The following is a 9406-nucleotide window of genomic DNA, read 5'->3' as shown; positions in this document are numbered from 1 at the left end:
TAAATTAAACATTAAATAAATGCTAATGTTTAAATTAAATTTTATTATAAATAAAATAAAATAATGTTTAATGTATATTAAACATTAAATAAAGAAACATTTTTTTAAAAGGTGAGGTTTAAGCAGACTTGAAGGAGATAAGGGATCTCTGGCAGGGAAGTTTCAAAGAAAGAGAACAGACTGTACAAAACCCAATGGTAGGAGAACTCCAGAAATAGGAGACCAATGTGACTGACTGGAACCCAGTGAATGAGGGACATTTTAAGAACTTTGATTTTTACTTAGTGAAATGGAGAATGGAGGGCAAGGAATGTGTGAAGAGTGGCATGATGGATTTTAACAGGATCACACTGACCACTGTGTGAAAATATACTGTGGGGGGTGGGGGGCTGGGGGGGTAGAGATGGAGAAGGGGGCAGTGGCAAGTAACAAAATCAGTTAGGAGACTTTGAAGTAATCCAGGCTCAAGATAAGGATGATTCAGACCTGAGTGAGAGCAAGGGAGTAGCAAGAAGTGGCTAGACTCTGGATTTATTGTTAAGTAGAATCAACCAAATTTCCTGATAGATTGGGCAAGAAAGGAATCAGGATGACTAAAACATTCTATCTGCGCTACTAAAAACAAGAAGGCGTCATTAATCTGCACTGGGGCTACAGTTGAGGTAGCTTTGATACAAAGAGGGAGGAGGTCAAAAATTAGGTTTGGACAATGAGTTTAAAACCTCTATTAGATATCAATGTGGAACTGTTGAACAGGAAGTTAGATAAGTTAGTCTGGAGTTCAGGAGAAAGGTCTTCACTAGAGATGTAAATTTGGGAGTCATCGGCACATGAATGGTAATTAAAGGCAAAACACTGGACAAGACCAAGAGATGAAGTGCAAATATAACAAGGAAATGGACCAAGGACTGACCAGCGAAACTTCCACTGGTTAGGGAAATGAGGGAAAATGGGCACAAAATACTGAGAAAGAGTAATCTGATCCATGTGACAAGGAAAACTAGAAGAGGTATTGTGGACCCATGTAAAGAAAATACATTGAAGGAGTCATTGTGTCAAATGCTGCTGACAGTGGATTATGATGGACACTGTGAATTTAGCATTGAATTTAGTCATGTAACCTTGAAAACAATGATTGGGTGATGGGTGGTGCACAAATTTGATTGGATAGTTGAATAAGATAACTGAGAGAAATGGAAACGGGCTTTGAACGGTAATTATTTCAAGGAGCTTTAGTGCAAAGGGAAGCAGAGAAATATTGTGGTAGTTGGCCATGCAAATAAGGGCAAAAAACTTTTTAGAAATGTATGGGAGAAATAAGATGCTGTATGCTGATGACAATTTCCACTGGAAAAGAAACAGCAATTGTGCAGAAGAGAGAGGAGAGAATTGCTGGAGGAGTTGGCAAAAGAATATGGGGTCCAGCCCACAGTGGAAAACTTGACTTTAGGTGTGATATGGCGAGGTCATCTCAAGTTTCAGTCATCTACAGCAGAGTGTAGATGCAGGTGATTCTGGGAGGTAGGGTGGTGCTTGGAGTCTATGCATGTTCTCTTCTAAATTTTTTAAAATGTTTTTATTTCTTTTTGACAGAGAGAGAGAGACAGAGCATGCGCGGGGGAGGGGCAGAGAGAGAGGGAGACACAGAGTCCGAAGCAAGTTCCAGGCTCTGAGCTGTCAGCACAGAGCCCAACGCAGGGCTCAAACTCACAGACCACAGGATCATGACCTGAGCCAAAGTCAGACACTCAACTGACTGAGCTACCCAGGCGTCCCAAGCATGTTCTCTTCTAATGACTTCAAATTTTTCATTGAAAGAGAAAGCAAGGTCATCAGCTGAAAGTTAAATTGGAAGAGAGAGTGTGAGAGGTTTGAAAAGAGAAGCCCCCCTGCCAAAAAAAAAAAAAAAAAAAAAAAAGACCTTTCAAGAATTTTTCCAGAATGAGGATGAAATTAAACACATTTTTCAGATAAACAAAGAAAAATTGAAAGTTCACTTGCAACAAACTGTCGCTAAAGGGATTAGGAAGAAAATGATCTGAGAAGAAAGGTCTGAAGGGCTAAAACTAAATGGTGAGCACAGAAGTAGTTAACAAGCAGTTAAATCTAAACAAGCATTGAAATAAATCAAAAACAATAATATCTAATTTGGAGGACTACCAATAATGCTTAATTGTAATATTGTGCAAGAATAGTACACAAGGAAGGAGTGGGTATGATTAGTAAATGTGTGAGTGTGTGTGTGTGTGTGTGTGTGTATACCATAAGTTTGAGCACCATTTCTCAAGTTGCAGTGGTCTAAATGCAGAGACATTTAGAATTATCTCTCTTTTTTTTTTAAGTTTATTTATTTTTGAGAGAGAAAGAGAGAGAGAGAGCAGGGGGAGGGCAGAGAGAGGGGGATAAAAGATACGAAGCAGGCTCTCTGTTCACAGCAGAGAGCCCAATGCAGGGCTCAAATTCATGGACTGTGAGATCATGACCTGAGCTGAAGTCAGATGCTTAATGGATTGAGCCACCAGGTGCCCAGAATTATTTCTAAATAAAAGTTCATTTGATGTAATATTTAGTGATACCTCCAAATTTCAACAGAAAAAAATGCACTCTTTTCTCTGATGATACCAATCCTTGCATTCTACATCCAGCTAAATGAAACAAAAATTCAGACAACTTTTCAGCTTATAGACAATAGAGAAGAACTCAAGAAACATTACTGGGATTCATCATTACCTCCTCAAGCATTTTGCCTTGCCTCTAGGTAATGGGCATCTGTACTGTAATCTCCTTTACAACAGCCAAGGTACAACCTGACAGAAATCAGACCAAACCAAAAACTTCCTCCTTTCTATTTTGATTCCCCACCAAGTAAATTAATTTTGGAATGTAGAAGTTTGTTTCTGCTGGCTTTTAAAATTGACATTATTATCGATTTCAATAGACCAAAACATTTTTCACACTTAACCTATAATTTCTTTTTTGTTATACTTTGTTTATTTTTATAGTTTTACTACTAGTCTTTGGTCTCTTACTTCAAATTGCTTTATGTTAATTAGAAAAACGTGTTTCTGGGGTGCCTGGGCGGCTCAGTTGGTTAAGCGTCCCACTTTGGCTCGGGTCATGATCTTGCTGATCCTGAGTTCGAGCTCCGTGTCAGGCTCTGTCCTGACAGCTTAGAGCCTGGAGCCTGTTTCAGATTCTGTGTTTCCCACTCTCTTTCTCTCTCTCTCTCTCTCTCTCTCTCTCTCTCTGCCACTCCCCTGCTTGTGCTCTGTCTCTCTCAAAAATAAATAAACATTAAAAAAAATTTTTAAAAGTAAAAAAAAAGAAAAACTTTCTTCTGTTAAGGCACCTCCTCCTTGGGTAGTGAAACTATGGCTCACCATTCTTAACTTTTCTCTGTTTTCAAGATTTCCAATAATATGCATGAATTCTTTTTATAATAAAAAGAATTAAATCTGTTATAAATTAAAAGTGAGGAAATAAATTGTATTATACCTTCTGGGTTCTCTGAAATAATATTGAATACAAGCAATGATTCCGGGCCTCATTGTCTTTCAACTTTATTTTGGAGTCACTAGAACTGTGATTCAATGGCTTTAAAAAAAAAATCCATAGCTCAACATCAAAACCACCACAGTCACATGGTAATTTATGACATGGTCAAGGATATTAAATAAAACAACAACAGCAACCACCACCACCACCACAACAACTCTGGCATCTACATGTTCATAGAGTATGTTTGCATTTTTATTGTTGTAATTGTACTTTCTTGCAGACTGTATAGTTAGGGGAATACTATTTTAACACTGTGTTAAGTGGAAGTGAAACTAACATCTAAAAATTCATGAGAAATTTTTTGTGTTCTTATATTAGCCTTCAGAGGTAAGTAAGAGTGATTGGAAGGCATGTGAGAGTGACTCAAACTCAAATTATATTTGTTCATACAGAAATAAAGCCCTTGTGATATATGGCTTTGTTTTGACTCAAAACTTAATTTGCTAAACATTCATTTTAGTAAGCATCACTTTTAGATGAGTATAATAAATAGTATAAAATCAAGATATGAAGTTTAAAAACTATAAATTCTAAGTATAATTTTATTCAAACCATAATATTTTCCTTGATCTCCTTTGAAAATAATGCAGTGGACTGTTAGCAAGTTGTATGCAGCATTGCATATGCACTATCAGTAATCTTTGAAAATGAATAAATGTTTGAGAAAGTCTGAATTTCTTTTGAGAGGTTGATCGATCAATCTTAGTTAAATGCAAAATGGATTTCTTCTACCATTAATCTGAACAGAGAATATTTTCCTTCGATATTAGGTTTTGAAATTTTTGCTCTCCAATTAAATTTTTCTTCATATCCTAATAGTATTTTTTTTCCAAGAATGAAAACTTATTACAATGGAATTTTCTTTCATTCAGCAGGGTAAATACATCATTAGACAACTTTTCACAATTGAAAGATTTACACTTTTAATGGATGAAATAGTAAATGAACACCTCTAGTGTGAGATAATATGAAATGGCCAATTTAATTGGTTCATAAGATAATAACAAAAACTGAATTGATTTGTTTCACTGGATTTTAAAATTTGTGTTCACTGAGACAGCCATGCTAATCCATGCTAATCTTGTTTGACTTCAACAAAGATTAAATTCCTGAAACTTTTTTCACTCAATGTAGGAAGAAGAATAATTCAAACATAAATGTAGATCTAGGATTATTTTCTCAAAAATATGTATTAAAACCTTTCTAAATGATAGTGCAGAGTAATATTCAGATCTCCAAGTTCACCTAGATTAAACTTTGAACTTAAAAAATGGCATTTAGGGGGTGCCTGGGTGGTTCAGTCAGTTAAGCGTCTCTTAATACCAGCTCAGGTCACAATCTCATGGTTCGTGGGACTGAGCTGACTTGGGCTCTGCACTGACAGTGTAGAGCCTGCTTGGAATTCTTTCTCTCCCCCTCGCTCGGCCCCTCCCCTGCTTACTCTCTCTCAGAATAAATAAACATTTTTAAAAATGGCATTTAGGAGCATTGTGTGTAAGAGCTTTAGTTCAGTAAAAATGTCAAGGAGTTCCATCACCAGCCAAGATAGAGGACCAAGGACCAGATTTACACTCATACCTTAAACAACTAAAAAGTGAAACTATATACAATAAAACCTTAGATTGCGAGTAACTTTTTCTGCAAGTGTTCCGCAAGATGAGCAAAAATTTCTGATAAATTTTAACCTGATAAAGGAGCGATGTCTTGCAATAGGAGTAAATTCTTCATGCCAAATGTCATACGATCACAACTGAGCCATTGTGATCATCAATTCGCTTTGATATATGAGTGCTCTGGATTACAAACTTGTTTCCAGAATGAATTATGCTTGCAAACCAAGGTTTCACTGTATTTTCAAACATTGAACAACAGGCAGCAGAGAGCAATGTTCCCTGAGAGAAGGGAAATAAATTAGATAAACTCCATGATTGCTTCAGTTTACCAAGAATTTCCAAACTGTGGCACAGAGAGAGGGAATCCAGAGCCCAGAGTTCTCTCTGAATTGAGGAGACATAGATGAGGATTTGGAGAGGCAAAGGCAGTTAGAATTTGCAGGCAGAGTATCAGAGCAGAGAGAGCTAGAAAGAGAGGGAGCTCCTAAAATCTGCAGAGGGTTCCCCCTGAGTCCTCAACAGAATACTGATCAGAGCGTGTGTGTAAACAAACCACTTTTTGGCTGGGCAATGAACTGCTGTAAAGGAGTAGGAGGAACGATGTGCAGCAATCACGCAAAGCTGGGAATGGTTCACATGTCCAAGAGCCAGGGGTGAGAAACATCATAGTACATGCATCAAGAAGAGTACTCAGAGGGTATTGCCTGACTAAAAGGGACAAATTACCCTTATCCCCTAGACTACTCTAATTCCATCTGGCAAAGATTAAAGCTAGTTGTGAAAGGATCAAACTGTTTCCAAGCAACTTACCCGCATCTCAAAGCAAAGCTCAAAAATGTTCTAAAAATTCCTAAAAGTGCCAACAGTCAAAAATCACTAGGCATACAAAGCAGTAGGAAAATATGATCAATAATATGGAAAAAAATCATTCATTAAAAACTGACCAACAAATGACACAGATGACAGCAACAGGAAAAAGCACATTAAAGCAGCTGCTATAACCATATGCCGCATGTTCAAGAAGGTAGAGGAAAGCATAAACCTGTTGAGAGATATGAAAGATATTTTAAAAGACCTAAATCTAAATTCTAGAGAAGGAAAATATGTTTAAAATTAAAATTACACCGGATAATACAAATCCTAGCCTGGGAACTGCAGAAGCTTTCACCCAGTAGACACCAACCAACAAGCTGAATAAATAGCCCAGATATTCTTTATCTTTCAAGTAAATGACAATGATGATGATCTGGTTGCTTTCTATTTCTTTGAGGACACAGTTGTGGTTACTTGTTTTGTGTTTTTCATTCTTACTCTGATCATTTGCTTTGTCAGTAGTGATTAGCAATATTTGGGCAAGCCCTCTGTTTCTTCACTGTTTCAGCAAACCAAACAAAATTTATAATGAAGTAAAATTTTTAAAGATTCACTTGGGTATCAAGGTGGATCAGTGAACCACTCTTAATTTCAACTCGGGTCATGATCTCAGGGTCATGAGATTGAGCCCCACATAGGGCTCCATGCTGGAGGTAGAACCTGCTTGAGATTTTCTCCCTCCCTCTCTCTGCACACCACCCCTTCCCAAAATAAAAATGCACTAGATGGGATTAACAGCAGACTCAATACTACCTAAGAAAAGATTTGTGAATTTAAAGACACAACAGTAGGAAAGATTCAAATTAATGGCAAAAGTATGAAAAAATTAAGAGAACATCAGTGAGCTGTGAGATAAGGAGAGAATGTCCTGCCCTAACAAAATGGTAAAGAACACAGTGCCCACTAAACCTTGCCTTAAAATAAGCATTAGAAATATCGACCTTTTTTTATTATTAAAATTTTTTTAATGTTTATTTTTGAGAGAGAGAGACAGACAGACTGTGAGCAGGGGAGGGGCAGAGAGGGGGAGACACATAATTCGAAGCAGGCTCCAGGCTCCATACTGTCAGCACAGAGCCCTATGCGGGGCTCGAACTCACAAACTAAGATCATGACCTGAGCCAAAGTTGGACATCCAACCAATTGAGCCACCCAGGCACTCCAGAAATATTGACCTTTAATCTTAGTTATGAGTATTGAGCTACAGTAACCGTTTTTCACATAATGCTTGTATTCTTCTAAAAAAAAATCTTCCCAATATATGTACTGGAGTGTCCTATGAGGTATGAGAGCAAGAGAGATAAACCAGTTAAGACTCAGGCAGAAAGAAGATTTGTAAGCTTCGAAACCATCACTAATACACTTCCTTTCCTTCCTCTCCCTTATCTCCATCCCCCACTTTCTTTAGATAGAGGGTTTATTTCTGTTGGTAAATCATGGAGTTCCTACTCACACTGGTATTGGAAGGAACACATAACTAACTTTTGGTAGAGATCATGACTCTTGAAGGTACAGTGGAAATGACAATATTGATTCATATATTTTTTCATTCATTCAAAATCTTCAATGGGCCAGGCACTATGAAATATACTGGTAATATATTAGTTAATAAGGCCGCTACAACCCTGACCCATAGAAAATATAGACTGCCTAGGAAGACTAACATTACCCTGATAACAGCATTACTTAATATATAATTATTTAGTATGCGAACACTGATTGCCTGAGTTCCATCCCTTTCTTCCATATTCTGCACTGTATCATAGGGATCCAGAGACCCCTACAAACTATATTACCCAGAATCCTTTGCCAACTGACCTCCAGTTAGGTTTGGCCAATGAGAGGCATTGATTCAATATCGAAAGGTGATAAGGGAGAAGTCATGGGTCTTCCTCTCTCTCTTGGATATTTATTCCTCTCTCTTTGCCTTGTGGTGGTGTCTCTGAAAGTGGCTGTGACCCTTCAGAGGTCCCATCCTTGGCCCTGATTGTCCCACTTCAGCTGTACTAGCCCATGCCAAATTGTCCTTTTTGTCAGTTCTAGCACCTTGCTAGGCACTGTAAGGAGGCATAAACACACCCCCGGTCTGGGTTACCTCACCTTGCTTGCTTGTTTTTACATTTCCTAAGTGTAGCCCACAAATATGACATCTCCAATATCAATGTTAATAGGCCCCAGTTCAAATAAAAAAGACCCCAGGGTGTGGAATCAACCTTTCATCATTTGTATAACTAGTTCCTTCTATTTTTTTTAATCTTTATTTATTTTTGAAGGAGAGAGAGGCAGAGAATGAGTGGGGGAAGAGCAGAGAGAAGGGAGACACAGAATCCGAAGCAAGTTCCAGGCTCTGAGCTGTCAGCACAGAGCCTGACGTGGGGCTCGAACTCACCAACTGCGAGATCATGACCTGAGCCAAAGTCTGATGCTTAATCGACTGAGCCACCCAGGTGCCCCTAACTAGTTCCTTCTATTGAATTCACTCTATTTGAAAGACCTAGTATTATTTCTCTTTCTTTGACTGTTATGCTTATCATTTTGATTAATGCTAAATATGTGGCTGAAGGAACATATGTAATTGGAGATCTAATCTATACTGGGGAATCAGTTTCCTTGAGGAATTAACATTTAAATTAAGAACTGGAATATGAATAAAAGTTAACCAGGTGAAGGAAAGCAACCATAGCCATATGGTCAAACATAACATTATTTAAGATACCAGAGAAGGACTATATTCTACAAAATGCAATTCTCTGCTATATAGTTGACGCATTTCCATGTGGCATTTCTTACTCTGCCATTGAACCTACAGCAAGCCTGCCAGGGTCTACCTCACAGGGCTAGCTCAAAGATTTGCTTTACTTTGTTCTTTATTGTGATTCTATTAAAGCCGGTGATATTTTGCCTTTTACCAACTCTAATGTCTTCACGGGATTAGAAAAACATTTCCGATGAGAAATGTCCAGCTTTTGAAAACTTATCATTTGCATCTCCCAAGCAAGTTCCCCACCTTGCCACCCTCAGGCCACACATTTAGTCAGGAGTCTTAAAATGTCAAAAAGATTTGGTTGGCTGGCTGAATAAATGCTTCGATCTTTCTATCTTTTTCTATCTTTCTCTTATCTACATTCCTTGTGACGTGGCTGCCTAATTAAAATGTAGCTAACTAGTAAAATAAAACTCCCTGTTATTCCCAACTCTTAGATCAGTATTATTGATTTATTTTTTTCTTTTGCTTCAGGCTCTGATATGGCCTGGCACCATGCTGTTACTAATTCTGTCATACTTTGTTCATTATGTTGTTTTTTGTGTTAAAGGATCTGTTTTTTAAAAAGGTTGAATTAAATTATTATTTGTCTTGATTT

The sequence above is a fragment of the Acinonyx jubatus genome, chromosome A2 (assembly GCF_027475565.1).
Source record: "Acinonyx jubatus isolate Ajub_Pintada_27869175 chromosome A2, VMU_Ajub_asm_v1.0, whole genome shotgun sequence".
NCBI lineage: Eukaryota > Metazoa > Chordata > Mammalia > Carnivora > Felidae > Acinonyx > Acinonyx jubatus.
This window is presented reverse-complemented; position numbering follows the sequence as displayed.